This window comes from Acinonyx jubatus, chromosome C1 (assembly GCF_027475565.1).
Source record: "Acinonyx jubatus isolate Ajub_Pintada_27869175 chromosome C1, VMU_Ajub_asm_v1.0, whole genome shotgun sequence".
Taxonomy (NCBI): Eukaryota; Metazoa; Chordata; class Mammalia; order Carnivora; family Felidae; genus Acinonyx; species Acinonyx jubatus.
The window spans coordinates 79,542,247-79,567,420 of NC_069381.1; the positions used below are offsets into that span (position 1 = coordinate 79,542,247).

A 25,174-nucleotide genomic window follows, 5' to 3' on the forward strand; every position below is an offset into this window, starting at 1 on the left:
AGGAGAGTTTATAACATCTTCACATTCTCGAAAGCATGTGGCCCCCAAATGTCCCTAACAGAGTGACTTCTTTTTCTGCCTTCCTTTCTCCTCTTCTCTCTTTGCAGTCAGTGCAGGCAAATCACTGTGTTATGCCAGACCCTGCAGCTCTGGCTGGGCAGGGGGTTCCTTCTCCAGCTCCCTCCTGGGGGAGTGGTCCACCCCTTTTATTGGCCAACTCCATCTTTCTTTTGGCTCCAACTGTCTTCCTAGGCTGGATCCCCCATTTTAACCCTCTAATCCTGCTGGGAAAGGGCCTCTGGCAGGACTACCATTTGAAATCCTGTAATTTTAAAAAACAGTCTTTTTATCTGATACAACTCTCTTTCCCCCTCTCACCCAAACCTTGCCAATTCTGTTCCTAAACCCTCTTCAATGTGGCCCTGCCCTTGATCTCCACTACCTGAGGTGAGCCTCTCACCTGACTCGCTCAGAGCCTCCCACCTGTTTTCCCGGGCTCGCTTCCTCCTGCTCCTCCACTCCACTCTCCGAGTGCTGCTGCATGACTTCTTCCTAAAATACAAACCTGATCGTGTTGTCAGTTATCGTCAACAGACTCCTGCTTTATGTTCCTGCTGAACATAAAGTCCAAATGCCCTGCAAGATCTTTCCCGAAACTCCTTAGCTTCATCATTGTGGTTTCAAGGCTCACCTCAATTATTTTCTATGGTTAAAGGGAAACACACGAGTATCATTGAAGTTAATATAACAACAATAAATGTGAGGAATCAAGACATATATTTCACAAATAATAATACCTGTTTGTGACTACATATTGTACTTTAGTGACCCTTCAGGTACAACCGGTTTTGTAGTTCTAAAGTAGACTTAATTGTTCTAAATGCTTTCTTTGTCCAAATTAATGAGTTCTTCTAAAACACATAAGCCAGGATTAGAAAAGATTTGGCCAGTGTGCGTATTGGAAATCAAAACTTTAGGACTGGTATTTCCACTTCCTATTTTTTTTTTTTTAAACGGGATGAGGAGGGGAGAAATGACCATTTGTACTTCAGGCTGGTCCTGACCAAAGCAGGACAGTTTACAGGGACTCATATTATTTGTAAATAGTATCTCATGTCATTCTAGTCCCCACGGCCACAGTAGGAGATGGGTATGACTGTCTGTATTCTACAGGTGAAGAAACACAGCAGCAATATTAATTTTGCTTACTATGGCAATCACTGATTAAGTGTAATGCTTACAGTTAAGAGGGAAAACTCACCCCTCCTGTTTCCCTGGATGGGAGAGTAAAGTGCCTTTTTCTCAGCCTTCTCACTCAACCCTTCCCTGGGGAGGAGGACTGCCAGGCTTGCCTGAGCAGTGAGTTTAGGAGAACAGACTAAGAATGCTCAGCCCTGCCAAGCCCATGGGCCTTTTCACTCTCTTCCTGCTAGCCCTTCTTCCACACCCACCCTCTACACTGGCTTGTGTGCTGGGTAGAGAAGAGAGGCAGGCCTGCAGTCTAATTCAGGGGAGATTAGTAAACCTAGGGTGGCTGCACATCAAAGCCACACCCTCCAATCTGGCTTTCATCACTCGATAAAGCTAATATTTTCCTCTCTAGGTCTTATTTCTCAATTGGTTATGAACATAAAAGGGGAAGACAGAGGGCTATTAACTGGCTCCCTAAAAACTAAACAAGGTACATCATAGGTGCTCAATAAATATCTGTTAAATGAATGAATGAATTTGCCCAAGGCCACAAAAATAATAAGTGAAAGAACAGAAACTTCAGTCTATGTCTGACAGAAAAGCCCATGGTTTCTTAAAATTCCACTTTAGTGCTTCTCGTCGAATGTTCTATTTCCAGGTTCCAATTCATGCTTCTGCATGGCAGCCAGGAAACTGGAAGCCCTGGCATCCGCTGGCGTAAAAACACATGTATGCCTAACAATTTGGCGGGTAATCCATTCGTCTACAAGAGTGGTTACGGGTGGGTTCAGCATGTCTGCTTGTTCTCAGCTGTATCGTGGGCCACTACTGAGGGAGCCCTGTAGGTACATGAGATGGACCTAGAAGACACGGAGAAGTAAAGAAGGTGGCACCAGCAGTGTGTGGAACAGACAGGGACGGGAGAGACAGGCAGCCGGGCAAGAAGCAGCAAGTGCAAAAAAGGGGCAGGGCAAGGAACTGGGGACCAAGAGAGAACAAAGGCCCAACAGGGCTCTGGGGGTTTGCGGGAATGGGGAGGAGGCAGGCGAAGGAAGAAGGATCATGAAAATCCCAGCAGAACAAAAGGCCACAGACACAGGAGATAAAAATATGTCCAAACAAAGAACACGAAGGGGAGATGGATACAAGAAGAGGAGTAAATCACAGGCTATGAAAATAGCCACAAACTGATTTTCCATTTCATGTCAAGATGATGAAAAGTGAGAGCTAATCTGTGTGCCAGTAGCCTTCAGGAACTAAGAAATAAAACACCCAGGTTGAAAATAGTTTGGGGAGCCAGAAGATGACAAGATTCCTCCTGCAGGCAAAAGTGAAATTAAAGTAATGACAGCATCCCCTACCCCTTTCCCCTACCTTCCCGTCCCCCTCCAGTCACAAAAGAGTGGGGAGCTGTCTGGCTGGCAACCATGTATGATCTCAGCGGGGACCCTGTTCAGGCTGAGCTAATATAGTTGCTTTTTAAGAGTATCTGGTAGAATTCAGGATTGTGTGTTCACAAACACCATATAAAAACAGGGTCGTCTTTGCCTTCCAAGCAGTTTTTTTCGCTCCGTTTAAAGGCCGGGCTGAGTCTTTTTTTCCCCTGGCTGGAGTGGCACACAAAGAATTCTCTGACACGCTGCACCCACTGCAGATGAAAGCGCTTAAGTGTGAGTGAAAGCAACAATGTTTAGAGTGACATTTACTAGCTGCAAGCAGTGAAATCAGAGAGCTTCAGTTCTCGGAGATTAAATGTCAGGCTTTAAACATTTAGCAGAGTATTAGCTATGGAAGTTTTTAAAATTTAGGATTTAGCTTTAGACTGCAAGCAGGACTTGAGACAGAGAAAAGAAAGTCTTCTTAAAGCAAGGAAACAATTGAGCCATAAGCTGAACACGACTATGTATTTTTAACTGAAGGTGAGACAGCCGCAGGGCAGTTACTGAGTTCAGCTCACCAAACCAGTGGTGCTGGCTGTTCTTTACTGTTCCAGATTAGTATGAGGAAGTGGACGTTCCCTGTACTTCACATTTCGGAAGACATAAGCCAAAGGTCTAAAACACGGGAGTTTGTAGGCATATAGTTTTTCCACAGCAGATATGGACTTTACAAGCCCAGGAATTTTCACATTACTGTTTCAGAATGAATGCTTTTTAATGCATCTAAAAAGGTTAGGAAAATAGATCACTTAAAAATATTTTTTTCCAAGGTTAACTTTATTGGTGACAAAATTGGCTATAACTGCCAAATAGAACATCAGCTTTTGTGACTAATAAAATCTCAAATTTGACAATAGTAGCAATTCTTTCTTTCCTTCATTCAAAATGGCTGATAAGCAATTTCTCTACGATGCTTATTTGGGGTGCTGGGCAGATACAAAGCCCATGATAATGGTTAACATTTCAAGCTTTATTTTAAACACTTTATAAGCATTACATTATCCCCACTTTACAGATAAGAAAACTGGGGCTTCAAGAGATTAACGACTTTGCCCAAGACCACAGGACTGCTAAATCAGGTGGCACTCAAACTCTAGCCACTGTCTCCCAAGCCTGAGCACTTAGCTTCCGCCCCAGGAACTCAGTCTGGCAGAGACCACAGGCATGTGGACAAATAAAGTTTAATGCAAGAAAGCCACAACAAGATATGAACAGAGACACAGATTCTGTCTCAGGTCTGAGAGCTGAGGAGACATTGAAGGCAGGTCTTGACACAGGACGTAGAGTTTTTCTAGGTGAAAAAGGTAACGTTGTTTCAGGCATAGGAAGCTACGCTCCCAAAGCATGGAGGGCTTGGCATGTGTGTGGACCAGAGTTCACCGTGTATTTGACGGGGCAAGTATGGGAATGGGAAACAAGGAGATTACAAGAGGCCGAGTGGAGACATAGAGGGAGGCTGGAGTGGGGGAAATAGAGGCCACCAGAGTTAGGAAGGGCAGAAGCAAAATGATCTGGCAACTGGCTGGATGTGCACAGGGAGGGAGAGGAATCTATAGTGGCTAGCATTTTAGACTGCTGTAAAGACTGACAACGATGGAGGTAAGACAGGTTGGGAGTGGGAGTAAAGAAGAGGAAGAGGACACTTCAGTTCAGTTTTAGAAAAGCTGAGTTACAGACACTTGAGGGATACCTGGGTATCTGCTCTACTGCAACTTTACAAACACTGAGTGCCTTTTGTACCAAGTACTAAGGAGGCCACAAGAGAACAAAACTGGGTCTTGCCTTCCCGGAGTTTACGTACCATGTGGTCTTATTCTTAATGGTGGCAATGTGTCGGGCAACTAATAGGATAATTTCTGGTTGTGATAGTGACCTGGGGGGGGGGTGGTGGTGGTGGTGATACTATTTGTGCTTAGCAGACAAGTGCCACAGATACAGACATTCTGTGATATTTGGGACAAATATCTGGGATATTTGTTTAACAAAACAAAGCACTATCTTATATCCCACTGGATGTCCATATAGGTGATAAGTATTTGAGCTCATACCCTAATCGTCTTTCACATAGAAGGACAAAAAAATTTTTTTTTGCAAGTTTCATATACACATTGAATTTTCCCAACTAGAAGTACCATGAGAATTGAGCAAAGACTATACATTGCTTTGTTTCCCAAGAGCTAGCTGTTCACTATTTAAGAAAATTACATCAAGAATTGGAGGAGTTGAAAAAGTTCTGGAGATGGAGAGCAGTGATAGTTGCACAATAACATGCATGTACTTAATTCCACAGAATTGTCTACTTGAAAATGGTTAAAATGGTCAATTTTATGTTATATATATTTTAAAAGAAAAAAGTTACAAGTTAAGAAAGAAAAAAGATAATTACACGGCAGGCAGCAAACCCACTGTTTTCGAGCTACCATATGATACATTGCATCAGTCTGCACTGCAGCTGCCCTAATCATGCAGACTCCACATTCTCATCTACCTCCTTGACTGCATCTCCTGGTGTGGTCATGCCTGGAGATACTATAAAACATGTAATGTGATGACAAATCGCTTGCTTTTTATTTCTCCTTTTTATTACAGCTAGGGCATTACATTGCATTTTTGGAATTCTGTGATACAGGAGAGGGTTATATTAACTATGAATTTCAGTTCAGCATAGGAAGGGGCATGTTACAGAATATGTGTTAGGTAAAGGATACATTATGTCGAAAGGTTGAGAACCCTATTGAGAGACAGACATAGGTAAGTGCAACTAAAACACAAGGCAACCACGGAAATATCTCAGAGAGGAAAAAGTATAAAGGGAGAACAAGGGAAAGAGATGTTATTGGCCATGGGGGATCTGGAAAGATCCGTGGAGTAAGGAAAATGTGAGCAGGCACTGACGGATGTCCTCTCTTAGAAGAACTACACAGATGTGGGGCTTGGGACCTGATGCCTCCAATGATGACCATTCCTTTTGGCATGACTTTGATTTTTATCGAGTTCTTTTTGATGTTCTTCCTGTTTCTCCCCTGCAGTGGCCCTTGTTCTGGGAAGTTCTAGTAGGTAGAGAATGATAAATCTCTAGCCCATGTAGTATCTTTTCCAGAATCTAAAAACTGTGGTCTCTTTAATAGTCTCTGGTTAATCTCTTCTTCAAGCTAATCTCCTTACCTCCTCCAACTGTTTCTCTTATAACTTGGTTTCATATTCCCTCGCCATCTGGGTCATTTTCCTCTGAACATGTTCCCATTTGTCAGCGGCCCTTTAAAAGTGTGGTACCTAGCATTAAATGTGATTTCCATAGCTGAAATATGGAACTGTATTTCCTAATATCCCAAAAAGGGGGAAGTGTTATCGCTCCACACAGTGAGATCAGGATGGAGAAGGGAGCAGGGGAGGACCTATCTTAATCATCACTGTACTGCCAATATTGAAAACTTTTTCTTTTTTGTTTAAGCAAGTTAAATCTGAATTTAAAAAAAAAATTTTATTTAGTTTTGAGAGGCAGAGAGAGATAGAGCACAAGTGGGGAAGGGGCAGAAAGAGAGGGAGACAAGGAATCACAGAGCCCAACGCGGGCTCGAACTCACAAACTGTGAGATCATGACCCGAGCTGAAGTTGGACGCTTAACCGACTGAGCCACCCAGATGCCCCTAAACTTGCAACTACAGTTCTGATTTCTGTGTCTTTTATTCATAGTTTTTGTTTTGAGGATTAAATGAAAATGTGGGTCTTATTAAAAGACACTAACAATTATTTTTTTTAATGCTTATTTATTTTGAGAGGGAGGGAGGGAGAGTCTGAGTGTGCATGCGCAGGGGAGGGGCAGAGAGAGAGGGAGAGAGAGAATCCCAAGCAGGCTCTGTGCTGTCAGTGCTGAGCCTAACACAGGGCTCGATCCCACAAACCATGAGATCATGACCTGAGCCAACATCAAGTCACGTGCCTAACCAACTGAGCCACCCAGGTGCCCCAACACTAGCAATTATTTTTATTTGCTGATAGGATGTGCATACTGCCATTGTATAGTAATTTCTTATCTGAAGACTTAACAGATTGGGCCCTGCCCACGTCCCAAGTCAATCTAACCAAGACTGGCAGGTACACCACCTTTTCTAGGGGGTTGGTCCATAAAGTGGAGTTAGTATTTCTGCCTTAAGGATGGATCTGATGTGTGTGGGGAAAGCCCCTGAATTCCTGTGTCCAGTGAACCCCTGCTTGAGCCCCACCATATGGATAATTTCACCTAGGCTCCTTATTTTTTCATCTCATTTTGGTCTGAGACTGAAACCCTGCAGTAACCTCACTGGCTCCTGACAACAGGCTGTCCCCTGGGGCTGAAACAGTCCCAGTTCATCTCCCTATTCTGATGCTACAGACACTTGAACCACAGTGACACCATCCATTGGTCTGAAACTTTGGAAGCCATGTCTACAAAGACATCACTGAGGCATAAATACTAGCTTGCTATCCACCATGAATTCAATGCCCTCGAATGACTGACCAAGGAATAGGGGACAGATTAGCCTCAGAAGTCTAAGCACTCTATGTCATTTCTACTGGCCACCCAAGTTCCAACATGCTTTTGCAGCTGAACAAGATGAGCTTGAAGGTAAACCAGGAGAGCAGGTCTGTTAGCTGATGTATCCCACCCCCTTAGAACAGTGCTTAGCACGTAACAGATGCTTAGATATGGTAGACATCTATCTTTGTTTTGCCCAGCATTCCTTTTTTTGAGAACTGCTTTTTCCCTACTCCACATTATTCTGATGGGGCTCCCAATCATGAGACTGAACAAGGTAGGAAATCATGTCATAAATCTGGAGCTCATTGATCTCCATGTCCCTAGTCCCTAGATTCCCTGCAGTTAAGCAGATATCTGCACTCCTTACTTCTGGAGAATCTGAGTCATGATGTCAAGAGGGCTGATGAATGTAGGTGGGTACATTCTGCAAGTACATCATTCAGAGACTAAACTTTATATGAATGCTCACCATGAAACCCAAGCCAACAAGGTAATACCAGTACCAGAATTTATCTTATTCGCATTCAAATAAATTGGAGATAAAACTTTTTCAAAGTTCTGATAGATGGAATACAGTTTTTATAATGTCAGCTTTTCTGTTTCCTCAGAAAAAATTTTAATCTGTGAAATATGAAAAAAATACATATTGGATTAAAATAATCCAACAAATTGGGGGGGGGACAGGAAAAGTTATGGTTTGCTTAAGGCTTTTTAAAAACTGTGGTAAAAATATATAACATAAAATTTACCCTCTTACCCATTTTTAAGTGCACAGTTCATTGGTGTTAAGTATATTTACAATGCTGTGCAACTATCACCACTACCTCCCTCCAGAACTTTTTTATCATACCCAACGAAAACTCTGTACTCAAAAATTCGCCTTTCCGCCGCTCTTCCTAGCTCCAGGTAACTGCTATTCTTTCTGTCTCTATGAATTTGCCTATTCTAGGCAAATTAACTAGAATTATGACTGCATGACATTAGAATTACAAGTTATACAATATTTTCTCCTTTTGTCTGGCTTATGTCATTTAGCACACATTTTCAAGGTTTATCGATATTGTGGCATGTATTAGAATTTCATTCCTCTTTAGGGCTAAATAATACTCCATTATTTGTATGTACCACATTCTATTATCCACTTATCTGTTGACAGACACTTGGGTTGTTTTCATCTTTTGGCTATTGTGCTATGAACACTGGGGTACAAGTAACTGGTTGAGTCCCTGCTTTCAATTATCTTGGGTATACCTAGAAGTGAAATTGGGTGGATCATGCAGTAATTCTATGCTTAACATTTTGAGGAATCTGCATAAAGCTTTTCAAAATGACTTATGAAGTAAAAATTTATTAACTTAGGAACTATATAAGCAATAAGTTATTCTTCACCTAATAATTCACGTATCATTACTGGAGACAGAAAGAGTGCTGTATTAAATAGAACAGAAGATACATCATTTCCCTGTAGTAAAGGAGGGAACAGGAATTTCCAAGTAGCTACAAGTCCCCACAAAAGTAAGAAGTCACAATAACTGCAACTTGCTAAAATGTAAACACCAGGATCTTTACACACATGAAATATAGTCTTAATAAAACTTAAAACTTTTATTCCTAAATTGTGTAAGAATAAACCCCAGGATGTGATCATACAACTGGTCTCTTTTGTATGCAAAATAATTGATCAGTACCTATCTAAAGTGCAAAGGTTATGAAAGATAATGAAAGACTGAAGAAAGTAGGGAACTAAGGAACTCTGATATTGGATCTGGAACAGAAAAAGCACAATGGTGAAAAAACTGGTAAAATCCAAATAAAGACTGTTAGCTAACAGTACTGTATACCAGTGTTAATATCGTCATTGTGATAACTATACTATGGTTACATAAGGTGCTAACCCTAGTGGAAGCTGGATGAATGCTATATAGGAATTCTCTACCATTTCTGCAACTTTTGTGTGAATTTTAAGTGATTCCAAAATAAACACTAAAAAGAATTATAATCTCTGGACTTTAGTGGGCACCTGAAATTGTTAAGCCAAATAATCAGAAATAGCAATAATAAATTTGAAGTTGTAAGCCTCTTCCTTGAAAAGAGGCTTCAACATTCACGAAGAGGAGAAAAGACAGTAATTTTATAGCTAGTGCCTCCCATAACCAATTTTCTCTTGCACCCTACCATCTTGGCCTTACATTTCTTCCTTCTAGATCCATCCTCCTAACCCTTTTAACTCAGACTTTATATAAGAAGGCTCTCCCAACATTTATATCTTCTTTAAAAAAATTTTTTTAATGTTTATTTATTATTGAGAGACAGAGAGAGACAGAGCATAAGCATGGGGGGGCAGAGAGAGAGGAGGAGACACAGAATCCGAAACAGGCTCCAGGCTCTGAGCTGTCGGCACAGAGCCTGATGCGGGGCTCAAACCCACAAACCGCAAGATCATGACCTGGGCCGAAGTCAGATGCTTAACTGACTGAGCCACCCAGGCGCCCCGAACATTTATATCTTCTTAACCATCCCTTTCAACTGTTGCCAAATCAATGTTTACAGTCCAGATTGTTCTCTTAGCTTTGACAGTACACCCACTGGCCTACTGGACATCCCCACTTCCAAAGGCCGCTGAAATTCAGCATGTATCTAAAGCTAATCCTTCATTTCACTCACTTACCCAAGTCAGAAATGTAGGACTCAGCTTAGACTTGTCCTCAATCATCCCCATCCCTACTCCTATGAGCAGACAGACCATCCTACCATGGTCTATACTGTAGTATAACGTTCAATATCTTCCATTTGCTAAAGTATAAAGTTGAAATCCAGCCATCTTTATCATTGATAGACACAGTGAATTTGTACCCAAAAAAGCCAAAAGAGATTGTAGAAAGCAGTACTTATAAACTCAGAACATTTTCAATGTTGAAAACACATTTTTTTTTTCTTGAAGGAGAAAGTACTTGCTTTGAAAGCACATATGCCAGAATTGGAATGATACAGAGATTAGCATGGCCCTTGTGTAAGGGTGACATGCAAATTTATGAAGTACACTTTTTTTTTTTTTAATAAAAGAGAGAGTGAGCGCAAGTGATAGAGAGAGAGGCACTCTTAAGCAGGCTCCACGCTCAGAGCAGAGCCCAATGTGGGGCTCGATCCCATGACCCTGAGATCATGATCTGAGCCGAAATCAAGAGTTGGACACTTAACTGACTGAGACACCCAGATGTCCCTGAAGTATACCATATTTTTAAGAAATTATACCAATTTTCCACAATCTCTGTCAGAGGACAGAAATAGAAGGAATACTTCCTAACTTATTCTAGGACACCATAATTATCGTAATACTAAAACCAGACTACGACATTACAGGAAAAGAAAACTACAGACCAGTATCTCTCATGAAGATAGATGCAAAAATCCTCAATAAAAATATTAGCAAATCAAATCCAACAATGTTTAAAAATAATTATACACCATAATCGAGTGGGATTTATCCCATGTATGTAAGGTGGTTTCAACATTCGAAAATCAACTGATGTAATGTATCACATCAACAGGCTAAAGAAGCAATATCACATGATAATATCAATAGATGGAGAAAAAGCATTTGACAAAATCCAATACCCATTTGTGATAAAAGCTCTTAGTAAAGTAGGAAGAGATGTAAACTTGCTCAATTTGATAAAGAATATTTCTAGAAAACCTACAGCTAACATACTTAATGGTGAGAAGCTTTCCCACTAAGATTAGGAACAAAGCAGGGATGTCCCCTTTCATCACTCTATTTCAACATTGTACTAGAAGTCCTAGCCAACGTAATAAGATAAAGAAATAAAAGATGTACTGATTAAGAAGGAAGGAATAAAACTGTTTTTGTTTGTAGATGGCATGATCATCTATGTAGAATATCTGAAAGAACTGACCAAAAAATTCCCAGAATAAGTGATTATAGCAAGGTTATAGAATATAAAGTTAATACATAAAAAGTTAATCACTTTCCTACTAAACACTGACTTTAGAAGTTAAAAACATATTACCATTTACATTAGCACCCTAAACAATGAAATACTTAGGTAAAAATCTAACAAAATATGTTCAGATCTGTCTATATGAAGAAAACTATGAAACTCAGATGAAAAAAATCAAAGAACTAAATAAATAGATACTCTACGTTTGTGTATAGGAAAACTCAATATTGTCAAGATGTCAGTTCTTCTCAATTTGATCTACAGATTCAAAGTAATCCCACTCAAAATCTCAGCAAGTTATCTTATGGATTTTAATAAACTGATTTTAAAGTTTGAATAGAGAGGCAAAAGACAGAGACTAGCCAACACAACACTGAAGAAGAACAAAGTTGGAGGACTAACACTATTCAACTTCAAGACTAACTATAAAGCTACACAATCAAGACAGTGTGGTATTGGTGAAAGAAGAGATACATAGATTAAAAGAATAGAACAGAGAGGGGTGCCTGGGTGGCTCAGTCAGTTGGGCAGCCAACTTTGGCTCAGGTCATGATCTCATGGTTCGTGGGTTCGAGCTCCACGTTGGGCTCTGTGCTGACAGCTCAGAGCCTGGAGCCTGCTTCAGATTCTGTGTCTCCCTCTCTCTCTGACCCTCCCCGCTAACGCTCTGTGTGTGTGTGTGTCTCTCTCTCTTAAAAATAAATAAACATAAAAAAAAAAAGAATAGAACAGAGAGCCAGAAATACGATTAATTGACATTTGACAAAAGAGCAAAGGCAACACAATGGAGCAAAGACAGCCTTTTCAACAACTGGATATCCACGTGCAAAAAAGAACTTCGACACAGACCCTACACCTTTCACAAAAACTAACTCAAAATGTATTACAGACCTAAATGTAAAATGCAAAACTATGAAATTCCTAGAAGATAACATAGGAGAAAATCTAGATGACCTTGTTTTCAGAGATAACACCAAAGGCATGATCCATGAGAAAAATAATTGATATGCTGGCCTTCAATAAAATAAAAAATTTCTCTCCTTCAAAAGACATTGTCAAGAGAATGAAAGAACAAGCCACAGACTGGGAGAAAATATTTATAAAAGATGCGTCTAATAAAGGACTGGCACCCAAAATATACCAAAAAAAAAAAAAAAGTTTTAAAACTTAACAGTAAGAAAATGAGCAACCCAATTAAGAAATGGACCAAAGATATTAACAGGTACTTCAGCAAAGAAGATAGACAGATGGCAAACCAGCATATGACAAGATGCTCCACATCATATGTCATTATGGAAATGCAAACTAAAACAACAAAATACCCATAAGAATGGGTACACACCCATAAGAAGTATAAATAAGCAGAGCACAAAAGATGTTTAAGGCAGTAAAACTATCTTGTATGAAATTGCAATGCTAAATACATGTCATTATACATTTGTCAACACCTACAGAATATACAACACCAAGAGTGAAAGATAGTGTTAACTATGGACTGTGGGTGATAATGATGTGCCAGTGTAGGTTCATCGGTGGTAATAAATGTACCACTCTGGTGTGGGATGCCGACAATGGAAGAGGCTATGCGTATACAGTGGCAGAGGGCATATGGGAAATTTCTGTGCCTCCTGCTGAGTTCTGCTGTAAACTTAAAATTGCTCTAAAAAATAAATTAAAAAAGTGAGAGAAAGAAACAAACGAGTATACTAACATTTCTATTAGCCATGTGATCATCTATTTGTGCATTATGGATTAGAAAATACCACAAGGATGAGTTAGTTCTTTTTGCTATTCCTAAGTTCTACAAAGAAAAGAAATTTATCGTTGACTGGAAGGCAAAAAAAATATCAGAATATCATTCCACATTTAGTGAAAGGTTGTACAAATTTGGAAGATAGGATTCCAATTCCAACCAGGCCTAGCAGAAATAAAAACAAGCAAAGTTCTTCATTGTATAAACAATGAAATTGAATAAAGTCAGAGGAATTGTTCTGACCATATATTTAGAATACTTTGTGCTGATCTGGCCACACTATGGTCAGAAAGCCAACTCAGAAAAGAATGAGGGATGGTGGGGGCATCTGAATTAGCCTAGAAACCTAAATACCCTAATTACTTCCATATAAAACAGGATTAAGATTCTTTACCATTCCTTATTATTGAAATTCACAAACTAAATTTGACTATTGCTTCAGTCGTCACTTTTAATGAATCAAAGTGATAGAAAGTAAAAATAATGAAAACATTTAACCAAACTTCATTTAATTATTGTTTTATCATATGAACTTTCATGTAAACATGATTTAGATCTTTTGGTGAATGTCACTGTAATCCCAAATCTCTAGTTTAGGGAAATAATAACATCCAACTCAATCAGAAGTGGAGTTGGAACTAAACTTTTATGAACTATCTTATAGTCATTTTCTCTTATTAGAGTAAGCTACCATGTTGTTGTAGTAGAGCTCTGTAAGGTTTTGCTGCTCATTAAGTTAATAATTAGTTCTCCATATTGGTTACTAAGACATACAAATGCCAGATATGGTGGTCCCCAAGGGTGTGTTAGCAGAGTTAGGAAAAGTTCTGAGGTACCTCTAATCAGACAATATTCTACAAGTTAGTCACATACCACATCTTCATATACTGGCTTCCCCTCTTGAGAACATCTATGCTTCAGAGCCAACTGGGCCTGTTCCAAATAGCCCTGCTTTGGTGGACTTTCCTAGTACATCATTTTAGAATCAAGAATCAAAGACTCTTAAAGCTGGGAGGAAACTTAAAGATCAAAAATGATATCATAGGAAAAAGTATAATCTGGTAAGATGCTGTTCAACCCTTTCTTGTGTCTACCCTGTTGATTAAACAACAAAACAAAACAAAACAAATAATCCAGAAGAATCTTCCCCTTTTATTACAGATATCAGGGTTGCTTTATGTGTAAATATAGAATTGTCTCATTTTTCCAGTGCAGGATCAAAAGCAGCCTGTATCGGAACTTGACCAAAACCTATTGTTTATTCACAATTTATCCTAACCCTTCATTTCTTCTGATGGAAGTAATTTTCCCGTGCTTTATAATAAAAACACAGCAACCAGAACCTGGATGTTTACAGTGTTTTGCCAACAACTAAAGCAAACAATACCCCAAATCTGAACTGGCTATGTAGACAAAAGAAATCAAATGATTACTTCAGAGTTCCAAAACCAATTTATTGGTCTAATGAGGGCTAGACTCCAACTTGGACACTCAACTGTTTTCAGGTCCCTAGTGAGATAAATGTTTTAGCATGTATTTTTAGCCAGGAGTTATTTTTATTTTAATAGCACTGCTTTTAAATAACTTTTCCTTAAAAAAAAACCCAAAACCCAAAAACCAAATAAAAGACCCTCCAGCATTTCTAACTTTATGTTTCTCTAATTGAATTATGCGATTCAACTATGAAGCAATGGTTAGTTTACTTTACCCAACTTTTATCTTTTTGCGTTTAGAATCATTCTCAGAAATCCAAATTGGCTGATTACTGAACAAGTTCTAATTACTCCCCAAAGTCCAGGGAGCCTGGACTTTTAGGATTGTTCACTGTTTGGCTGGGAAACAGGCTTCTTCTTGTAGTGCCTGATCTGCTATGGATTTAAAAACTGTCTTAAATGGCTATTTGTTCTAGGTTCTTTGAAGTACATTTGCTGCTCCTGCCTTCTGGAACTATTCTGACAGACATGCTGAAGCCTCATGCCATATTCTTCACGATGTAGTTTGTGCAGCCGGGAAAAATGGGATAATGGCTCATAAACCTGCTCTCACCTCCAAAAGAGGGCTTGGGATTTAAAACACCTCCGAATAATCGCAATGATGTTTCTGTCTAGAACCCTGACGGAAGTCAGCCAGTTCAGTCCCTAGTCCGCATGATCCCTCCTTCCTAGCCTTGCTCTTGGGGCCATGCCTGCCTCCTACATTCTATACCCCTCTGAGCATAAATGCCCTCCATGTCTCGTTGTCATCTCGGTCATCCACGGTGCCCAGCTCACAGCAGTTATTTGATGAAAAATAGTGACACATTTGTGAATAATTTATTTGCAAATAATTATAACCAGCTGTAAATAATAGAAAGCTTATAAAATAGTAATTCAGAAATAAAGAACTTCAAAGGATAGACATTCAGATTATAATCAGTAAAATCTTGCTCTGATACCTAGGTCTTAACATCCAAGGAAATGGCATCAGAAAGCAATTCTACATCAGGGTGCCTGGGTAGCTCAGTCGTTAAGTGTCCAAGTCTTAATGTCGGCTCAGGTCATGATCTCATAGTTTGTGAGATTGAGCCCTCACAGAGCAGAACCTGCTTGGAATTCTCTCTCTCACACTCTCTCAAAATAAATAAATAAGCATTAAAAAAAAAAAAAAAAGAAAAAGAAAACAAGTCTACATTGATAGTTGCAGGTCCTTTCCAAAAATAAAAAATAATTCAATGAATAACATTTTCCTTAAGAATCAAGCAGCATTTTGGCAGAATGGCAATAAAGGAAGGCCTGAGTTCCTAAGGCTTGGTTATGTTTCCTAACCCTTTTCAATATGAAGAGAGCTCAGCCATTTTAAACTTGCCGTGGCACTCTGAGGAGAGGTGAGGTCCAAAATCCCACGCTTTTTGGTAAGTAGGAGGACATGGCACACCTGGCTAGTGGGGACGGAGAGAGTCCCAGTAAGCAGTGGATCACAATTCACTTCTCAGTGGAATCAAGAGGGACAAAAGGGGGGTAGTAGAAGCAGAGATATTTAGCTGACCGACCAAGAAGGAAGACAGTGCTTTGGTGGGAGCTGAGATCAGGAGTGGCTAATTTCTATCACAGTGTGCTCCAGTTCCCTCTGTGTGAGTTATTAATGAAAGACCTCTCTAAGCACCTGACACATCACTAAACTCCGTAGGGGATAACGACAAAACCAGAAGACTTAGTTTTTGAACCTTAAAGTGCTCACAATCTAATCTGGGGAAGGAGAAAATTAACGGAGGTTAAGATGACTAGAAAACAATTACATGCTAACTTATAAGTTCAAGAGGAGTTCACAGAAGGGACAGATCTGGATAGAATGACAGTATAAGGCAAAGCTCAGAAGAAGCTTCCAGAAATGAGGGAATGAATTATGTAACTGAGAATCAGTCCCATGTTGATGAGCTCCTCCTTGATTCAGAAAGATGTCCTTGAATGGTGGCCCAGCAGAAGAAAGCTGAGATTCACTGGTAAATCCTGACAGACTGCTTTTGGAAGGGCTGGAGACTGTGATGAAAATACAACAAGAGAGCCAAAAAAGAAAGAACAGAGAAGCAAATAATCCTTGGTTGTTTTCATGCCTGAAGGGGCTCACTGTGGCATGAAAATCAACATGAAAACAGTTAGGCATACCACATCATCCAAGCTGGGCACTGTGCAGACATTCCTTGGCTTAAGTTAAAAAAAAAAAAAAAATTAACTCCTTGTTAGCCTCTCGGTTTTTGGAAGAGAACATTTAACCTAGTGACCAAGGGGGCGGAGGAGGACCTAGGAATTATCACGGAGGACCCTTATGTACATACTAGTTTTGTTCACATAAGACTGTGAAGTAGGTGTTATGGTCCCTGTTGTAAAGATGAAGAAAAGGAAGTTTATGGACATTAAACAGGTCACTTAAGCTTGCCTAAATATCAGAATGGCAGACCTAGATTCTGAACCCCAGTATGTGTGTTGCCCAAGTCCATTTCCTCTTTTCCATGTAAAGAATATATACTTGGTTACCCTTAGAGAGGAGAGAAATCTATGTTTCATTTGTAGTGTAGCCTAGAGCTGAGCCTGGAGCTGGGAGTGAGAAGAACTGGTTTTTCTTGTTCATGCTTTGCTATTAGTCCTAAGACTCTGGACAAGGCATTCCCCCCTCCCCCCCCCCCCCCCCTTAACTCTATTATCTAAGCTTTAAAAGAGAGTGTGAGATTAAATCATTGCTAAGGTATTATCTGTACAAGTTTATGATTCTATGTGTACAAGTATCCCCACCAGGGAATAACTTACTGTGACTATTCTAACAAAAAGAAGAAGGGAAATATGAAGAAACACATTGATCTTTGTATATAGAAATCCACCAAGATAATAATAATAAGCCATTTTACAAGTATTAACTCTTCTGTCACAGGCTCTAGGACTCTAAAGAGGAAGGGTTCAGGGACAGCAGATTTGTCTTGATACTGTGCATAAGCCTACTGCCCTCACTAACATGACCTGCGTCTAGTCCTTTATGATGTGTATGAGACCTACCAGTCACCCCTTTATACTGCTACCACCCTTTATGGTCCTCAAGACAGAGTGTGAAGGCTAGAAAGCAACACGGTCCACTCAGGGAGCCCACACATAAGTGAAACAGAGGTAAGAGACCACACAGACCACATATCCTGCATGGGGAAGTCACTAATGAGCTCTGGCTAATTTTTGCACTGTGGTCACGTGCCCTTCCAATTTTTCAAAAAGAGCCAGAAATGTGGGTTTTGTGCAATGTGAAATATGCTGATCAACTACATGGTCCAACTACTGACCAACTATATGAATAAGACAAAACATGTCTGTATCTGTATGTGGCCCAAAGAGCATCAGTCTGCTTCAGAATTAGCTGATAAAAAAGAAGAGTCAGGAGGCCTGAGGAGTGCTTGTCTTAGAAATGAAAAAAAGAGCTTACTGAAGTAGACGAAGAATAGGCACTGGGAAAAACCTTATCCAATTCACATCTGGATGAAGTCCATCAGTGACCCATAAGCTCTTACACATCTATCTCATAATGCTTCGAGTTTTTGTCAACACCTATCTGCTTCCTACAGCCAACAGCAACAAAACCCTTCAAACAAAGGTGAGTGCGCTGGGTTCAGGGACAGAAAAAAGGGACAGAACTGTTAAAAATTAAAACTAAGTTCTATTTCTCAATAGACCTGAGGTAACAGTATAGTTTCTGTAGCAGAAACTGATCAAGGTAGCTGCCCAAGATTGGAGGTTAACAGGCTAAACCCCAGGGTCTTTGTAAAGAAAGTAAGGTAGGAGAGGATGTCAAGGGGAAGATGAAAACTGGGGCTTCAAAGTGGATCCCTCTGGGAGGTCAGAGGTGTGAATGAGAGAGAGGCAGAAAGAAAGAATGGTCAAAGCATGAAAAGAGACACAAGAGAGAAGGCTATTGGATAGGCAAGACGGCAGGCGCATAACCAAGCTTTTGAATGCATGTATGTGAGTGATAGGTGTTCCTTGAATAAACCGTGAGGAACCCCAGAAAGAATCTAAGAGCTAAGTCACCATCACAATTTCAAGAACACATTTTGGGCTTCCACTCTATCTATGACACTATGAGGTCCAGTACGTTCAAGGAGCATGAAGTCATTCCAGAAGGAGGTGAGGAGTTAGAAGTTTTGAGTGGTAGGCAATCACCTTCTCAGCAGAGAGAGTGGCCTGTTTAAAAGCAAGTGGATCTGACATTTGTGCTTCTTCGACTGTGGCCTTTTATCATTCCCATTTGATAGGGAGGAGAAATTAAGCTCAGAGAGGCCAGATGATTAGTTTCAAGTCACACACCTAATTATCGACAAAGCTGATAGTAAAACCCAAACCTCCTGATTCCCAGTATGGCACTTTTTCTCCCGTACCACAACTAAGATATAGCACATGGATGCAAACCAGAGAAAACAATACTATGGAAATTTAAAGAAAAAATGTTAAGCAAATACTCAGGGGGAATTCTTCATGAAGCCTGTAAAATAAAAAGGGGGAATTCTCCTATGACCCGAAGATTGGAAGTGTGCCACACAGAAGCCTCACCCAGTTCCCAGAGAGAGAAGGGAAATCCACACCTCCACGGACTCCCAGCCCCCACCCTGCCCCACTTCTGGCCTCCTTTGGCAGTGAACAGTGAGGAACTTTTTTCTCCCCATGTGACTGTACACAGGTGAATCACAGCTCCTTGAAAAGCTGAAACAGGACAGTTGGCTTAGGAATAATAAAAACAGCAACAGATCAAGTCCCTTGAGCTTCGGGTGCTGCCTCCACTAACAAGACTTATCTACAAAATCCGGTATCGTGTAAGCAAATCTTTAGAAAAACAGCATCTGGAGCTTTGAAGATGTGGACACAATTGATCTGAGCATGTGACACCTGTCTTTAGAGAAAAGCAATTATTTAGCCCATAAGAGCAAATGTGTTTTCACAAACTGTCAGCTATAAACACTTGTAAAAAATTGCTTTGTGAAAGATCTGTATAAATGGCTTAAAGGTGAAATCAGGAAGACCAAGAATGCAAAACGGTATTCTGGTAACAAATGGAATTTGCTGCCCTTTGCAACTCTACAGCTGATCCTGCCACAGATTTCATTCTTTATGATAGAATATGGAATTTGTGACATCATGACATATGAAACTTATAAACGTAGTATTCACACTTCTCAAAAGGAATGATCCACATGTTCTTCCTATAATTCAAAGGTCTTATCAGCAGGGAACTTCTTGCTGTTTGTTAAGTTTATTCATTTGTTTTGAGAGAGAGAGAGAAAGAAAGTGAAAGCAGGGAAGGGACAGAGAGAAGGAGAGACAGAATCCCAAGTAGGCCCTGCACTGACAGTGCCCAATGCGGGGCTCAAACTCACAAACTGTGAGATCATGACCTAATCAAGGTCGGATGCTTAACCAATTGAGCCACCCAGGCACCCGACTTCCTACTGTTTTTAAGAGTGTGCAATACCAGCTCAAGTTCTCTGGCCTATTTCTAATCCAACCCTTCCACTCCTTTAAACAAGAATGCTAAAGTATCTTTTTGTGTAAGCCACAATAGTGTTTGAAATTTGCAAGGTGTTTACTCATTCCCCTTAGTAAACCAAGGATAATCATAGTTATCAACGCTGACTGGAAAGTCTTTTTGAAGAATATTTTTATAATTATTTGCCAATTTGTCTTGGAGAAAATCAGAGTTTGTCCTTTTGACCCTGTGGAAAAGGCTCCATGGAAGGCGAGAAGCATGTGGCTGACATCTAATAAAATGCTGTCCTGGTATAAGGAGAATCTTAACACCCATACTCCACGTAGAGAAGTATAGTAACTTTTCCACAGCTGATTTAACTTCATACATGTCTAACACTAGAAAAAGAAATTCATGACCAGGAAGCTTCACTGTATTCATGCTACAAAAAATAAGGATTATACCAGGAGGCCAGGAGAAAAATCACCAAAAAGCAGCTACCAAAGAGGAAATGCTAGCCTAAAAAGGTATGGTTTCACCCAATGACTTGCGGGGAGGGAAATAAGAAATCCAAAAGACAGACTATGAAGAAGATGGCATTTAGTCCCCAGAGACTGTTACAAAACACTGACTAGTGTTTGCATGTATACATTGTATGCATGTATACTTAGAGTGTGTGTGTGTGTGTGTGTGTGTGTGTGTGTATCTCTATCTCTATCTCTATAGATATATATCTAGATAAATCTCTATCGATATACACACATATCTATACATGGATATCTATATATTTATATCTATATCTATGTATTTTTTAAAATAAGGTAAAGCCCTAAGTTGTTCCAGGACACTCAGGCATTAAAGTAAAGCAACTGTTCATGAAAATGTTTTGGAGCCTAATACAGGCGGTGGCTGTACAACACTGTACATGTACTCACTGCCACTGAATCGTACACTTTAAAATGGTTAATTTTATGCTGTGTGAATTTCACCTCAATGAAGAAAATTAAGTAAAGCAACAGTATTCTGCTTAAGATGAATGTGAAACTTGCCACTTCCTTTTGCTTTCTTTGACAAAGGCAATATTTAAATGTTATCAAAAAATCCTTAGATGAATTCCAGGGATTAATTTAGCGGGGGCAAAAGTTAACCAAGGAGCAGTTATGCAGTGCTTTGACTCTTTCCTTCCTATATCCTTCCCTCGCCAACTTCTCTTTAACAGGTGCTGGGATTGCCAAGATGCGTAACACATCCCACCTTTCCTCAAGTTCAGAGACTGCATTTAATTTCTCAACTCTCCAGGCTGCTTCCATAGGAGCTCTGGTTCTAGACATCTCCAAATCTTTAATGAGGGCACTTGACTAGGACCGCTCCCATCCCATACTCAATTATTTGTGTTTTCTGCGTTCCCTTCTTATCCTTTTTCCCTCACACCAGATGGAGGTTTTTAAAATGCTAAGCTAAAACGGGCGTTTATTGATTTTCAGATGCTATAAAAATAGAGCTATCCCCATTCATTAGAAACTTTAAAGAAGGCCCTTCAGAGGCTGTGAAACTAAGACTGATTCTAGGAATCACATATTTAACTGAAGATTGTTTCAAAGATTTTCTTTCTCTTCATCCCACCCTCTGTTCTCACTTAGCCAACCAGTGCCTCCCACCATTCTCTCCTGCAAGGCCAGAGCTCTCCCAGTTCCCTGCCTCTGACCACACGTGAGCCCTTTCTTTGGAAACAGCTTTGTTTTCATCGCGCTTCCCTTTCTCATCCTCTCGCCACTGAATTCCTTTTCCTTCGGCGTTCATTTTTGTTTTCACTGTAGCCACATTGTTATCCTTAGGAAAACATGCTAGCTTTCACCCTGAAAGGAAGAGGCCCCACCAGGCCCCGGAGCTCACAAGTGCCTGTGATGGACTGGCACAGTGACAAGTCAGAGAGTGACGCAGGCAGAGTGAAACGGGAGAGAAAACCGGTAGGCAAAGCCACGCTGGCTTCTGCAGAGAGGAAAAACGTCACGTTTGCCAAGTGGAAAAAGGATCAATTTAGAAAGGAAAGAAAAATCATTTTCAAGCTTTGGAGAGTCCCCCAAAATGAAGAAAAAGAAAAACAACTCAAAGCAATCTCTGATGATATACAGCCTAATTTTGACCCAGATTTTGTTCTGAGGTCACTCAAAATGTGAAACAGAAGTCATAACGTTTAAATTAAATACCTCATTTGTGGATGGAAGCAGCTACGGGTTGTCACCCAGCCAATGTGTCAGTGGCACAGCTGGTAATTTCACCATGCAGCTGGGAAAGGCAGTCTGTCAGTCATAAGAAACCAGATACGTGGGAGGATTTTCACATAAAATCACTTCTCACAGTGGACTCTGACCATTGTCAGACTTGCTAAATGCACGTATCACGATACTCAGTTTGTTCTTCCATACCTTTATTAAAGTTGTGAAGTTTACAATGCGTGTACTGAGGAGAAATACAAGCTGGGAAAAAGGAACACTGGCATCACTTTAAGGTGGTACAGAGGACTGGTTAACAGAGGTACAGGAACTGAATGAATTTAAACAAATGTCTCCCAAGTATGATTTCATTAATCGTAGACAACTGTGGTCTAATCGTTTCTTATTTGACTTGGCTGGAAAAGTCTTATTCTCACTTTACTCCATTTATAGATAGGCATCTTGGGTCAGCTGACCCTTTCTTTGTCTAGCTAAGTTTCCTTTGAACACGTTATAAAGGTTTTTGATCACCCAAAAATATAATACCAGATGAAGGTCATTATACAAAGAGAATGAAACTAACAGCAATCCAGCGGGAAAAGAAATTTACTGTAAGGATTCTGGCTTATCAACAAGAAGCTAATTGACTTCTTAATGTTTCAAACACATGTCAATCAACAGGCCAATAAAATTTTTATATACTATGCAAACAGTGGTAATTACAGTTTGTGGCTCACCACAAAAACTATCTAATGAAAAAAAAATCATGGTATGGACAATAACCCACTCTCCATGTCATCAACTTGCTACTGAACTTAGAAATTTCACTCCTCCAACTGGGTATGGAACATGGGAAAAACTAACTAAGTAAAATAATGGCCTTCTTTCATACAAAGCATGATCGTACATGTAATAAATACATCTAAATTTGTCATGGTGAATTAAACCAGCTTCAGCTTCAGGCAAAGAGGCAGAGTATTAGGCTGAAATGGACCAATTCTTTCCAATTTGTTATACATGTAGAATCTGAAATTTATTGTTTACTTGATTTAAAAATTAAATCAGGTTTCATTTTTGTATGCAGAGTGCTTTCTTTGCATATTTCATTTAACAATAGCCAGGCTGGAATGAAGCCAGTAATCAAACACTGCAGACTTGGGAAACCCTTCTGGTTTTCCAAACTCTCAATAAAGCCTGAGAAGAGTACCAGTTTAGGGAGTGGGCGTCTTTGTTTTTGTGATGACTCACATCATCCAGTATTCATTCATTTATTTTGAAGTCATTCCACAAATATGTGGAAGGCACTTTTCTAGGAAGGGACCATGGGAAACACAACAACACACAGCCCTTGCCCTACAGAACTGTACAGATTTTCCCCCCAACATAAGCAGTCCTTTTACTGTAGTTTAATGATTAGCAACCTCACAAATTCAACTTTCTCTTCTTCTCCTTGAAACAAACTAATTTTTCCTCAGGAGTATGTTTTCAAGAGAGTAGGAGATCAGTCTACTCACTCAAAGACTGACTCAAAGAGGCCTACCTTCAGGAGAAACTAAAGAAGACACAATAGTGAAGAAATATTTGGGTTTTAAGATGGAAACAATGAACTACAAGGAATACTGAAAATTCACATTACTGTGATATCAACATGTCTGTTACACTAGGGGGGAAAGGGCTTAGAACAGATTATGAAGGGCCAAGATCAAGGGGACTATTTTAGCCATGGTTTTAGAAGGGTTAACAAAAACGTGTTCCATGTCTCTTGTGGCTATCAGTAGACCTGTTAAATAAAAAATCAGCAAAGACACAGAAGAACTCAACAACACTGTCCACCAACGCCATTTAACAGGAAATTCCAGAACACTCCACACAACAGCAGAATACACATTCTTTTCAAGCACCCGTGGAATATTCACCAAGATAGATTGTATCCTGGCTCATAAAACAGACCTCCACATATTTAAAAACAAAGCATGAGGGGCGCCTGGGTGGCTCAGTCGGTTGAGCATCTGACTTCGGCTCAGGTCATGATCTCGCGGTTTGTGAGTTCGAGCCCTGCGTCAGGCTCTAGCTCGGAGCCTGGAGCCTGCTTCAGATTCTATGTCTCCCTCTCTCTGTCTGCCCCTCCTCCACTTGTGCTCTGTCTCTCTCTGTCTCTCAAAAATGAATAAATGTAAAAAATTAAAAAAAAAAACAACAAAAAAAAACACCAAAGCATGTTTCCTGATCACAATGGGATCAAACGTGAAATCAATAACAGAAGTGTAATAGGAAAAAAAACTCTAAATAGTCAAAAATTAAGCAAAGCACTCTAAATAATCCATCGGTCAAAGAGGAAGTCTCGAAGGACATAAAAAAATACTCAGAACCAAATAAAAATGCAACATATCTACATTAGCAGGATGAAACTAAAACAGTGCTGAAAGAGAAATCTGTGGCACTAAATGCTTACATTAGAAAAGAGGAAAGGTCCTAAATCAATAACCTAAGCTTCTACCTTAAGAAACCAAAAAAAGTGATACCTGGGTGGTTCAGTCGGGTAAGTGTCTGACTCTTAATCTCAGTTCAGGTCTTGATCTCAGGGTCCTGGGTTTAAGCCCCACGTTGGGCTCCGTACTGTGCATGGAGCCTACTTAAAAAACAGAAAACAATCCCCCCAAAAAGAAGAGCAAAATTATCCTAAAGCAAACAGGAGAAAAGAAATAATAAAGAACAGAGAAAAGAAATGAAACAAAAAGCTGATTCTTTACAAAGATCACTGTTGTCAAGACTGACAAACATAAAAAGAGAAAAAAGGGAAGACAGACTTTGCCAATATCAAGAAACAGAGGGTATAATTACAGATCCTAAAGCTGTAAAAACAACAACAACAAGACAACAAAAGGACAATAAGGGAATAACACAAACAACTCTATGCATGTGAATGTGATAATATAGATGAAATGGAACAATTCCTTGAAAATCACAAACTACCAAAATTCACCCAAAATGAGACAGATAATCTGAATATTCTTATGACTGCTAAAAAGCTTCTGAAAAAGAAATCTTCAGGGCCCGATGGCTTAACTGGGGTATTTTACCAAACATTTAAAGGAAAATTAACATCAATTCTCTTCCAGGAAACAAAGAG

The 25,174-nt window shown here is 39.8% G+C and overlaps 1 protein-coding gene and 1 non-coding gene across 2 annotated transcripts in view; one reads left to right on the forward strand and one right to left on the reverse strand.

Moving 5' to 3' along the window:
- Nucleotides 1-25,174, reverse strand: part of ALG14 (ALG14 UDP-N-acetylglucosaminyltransferase subunit) — a 100,523-nt gene that overhangs the window by 22,172 nt on the left and 53,177 nt on the right. The gene's annotated exons all lie outside the window — the stretch shown is intronic.
- Nucleotides 10,098-10,201, forward strand: LOC113599640 (U6 spliceosomal RNA). Its single transcript, XR_003420559.1, has one exon. It is a non-coding gene; the product is annotated as a U6 spliceosomal RNA (small nuclear RNA).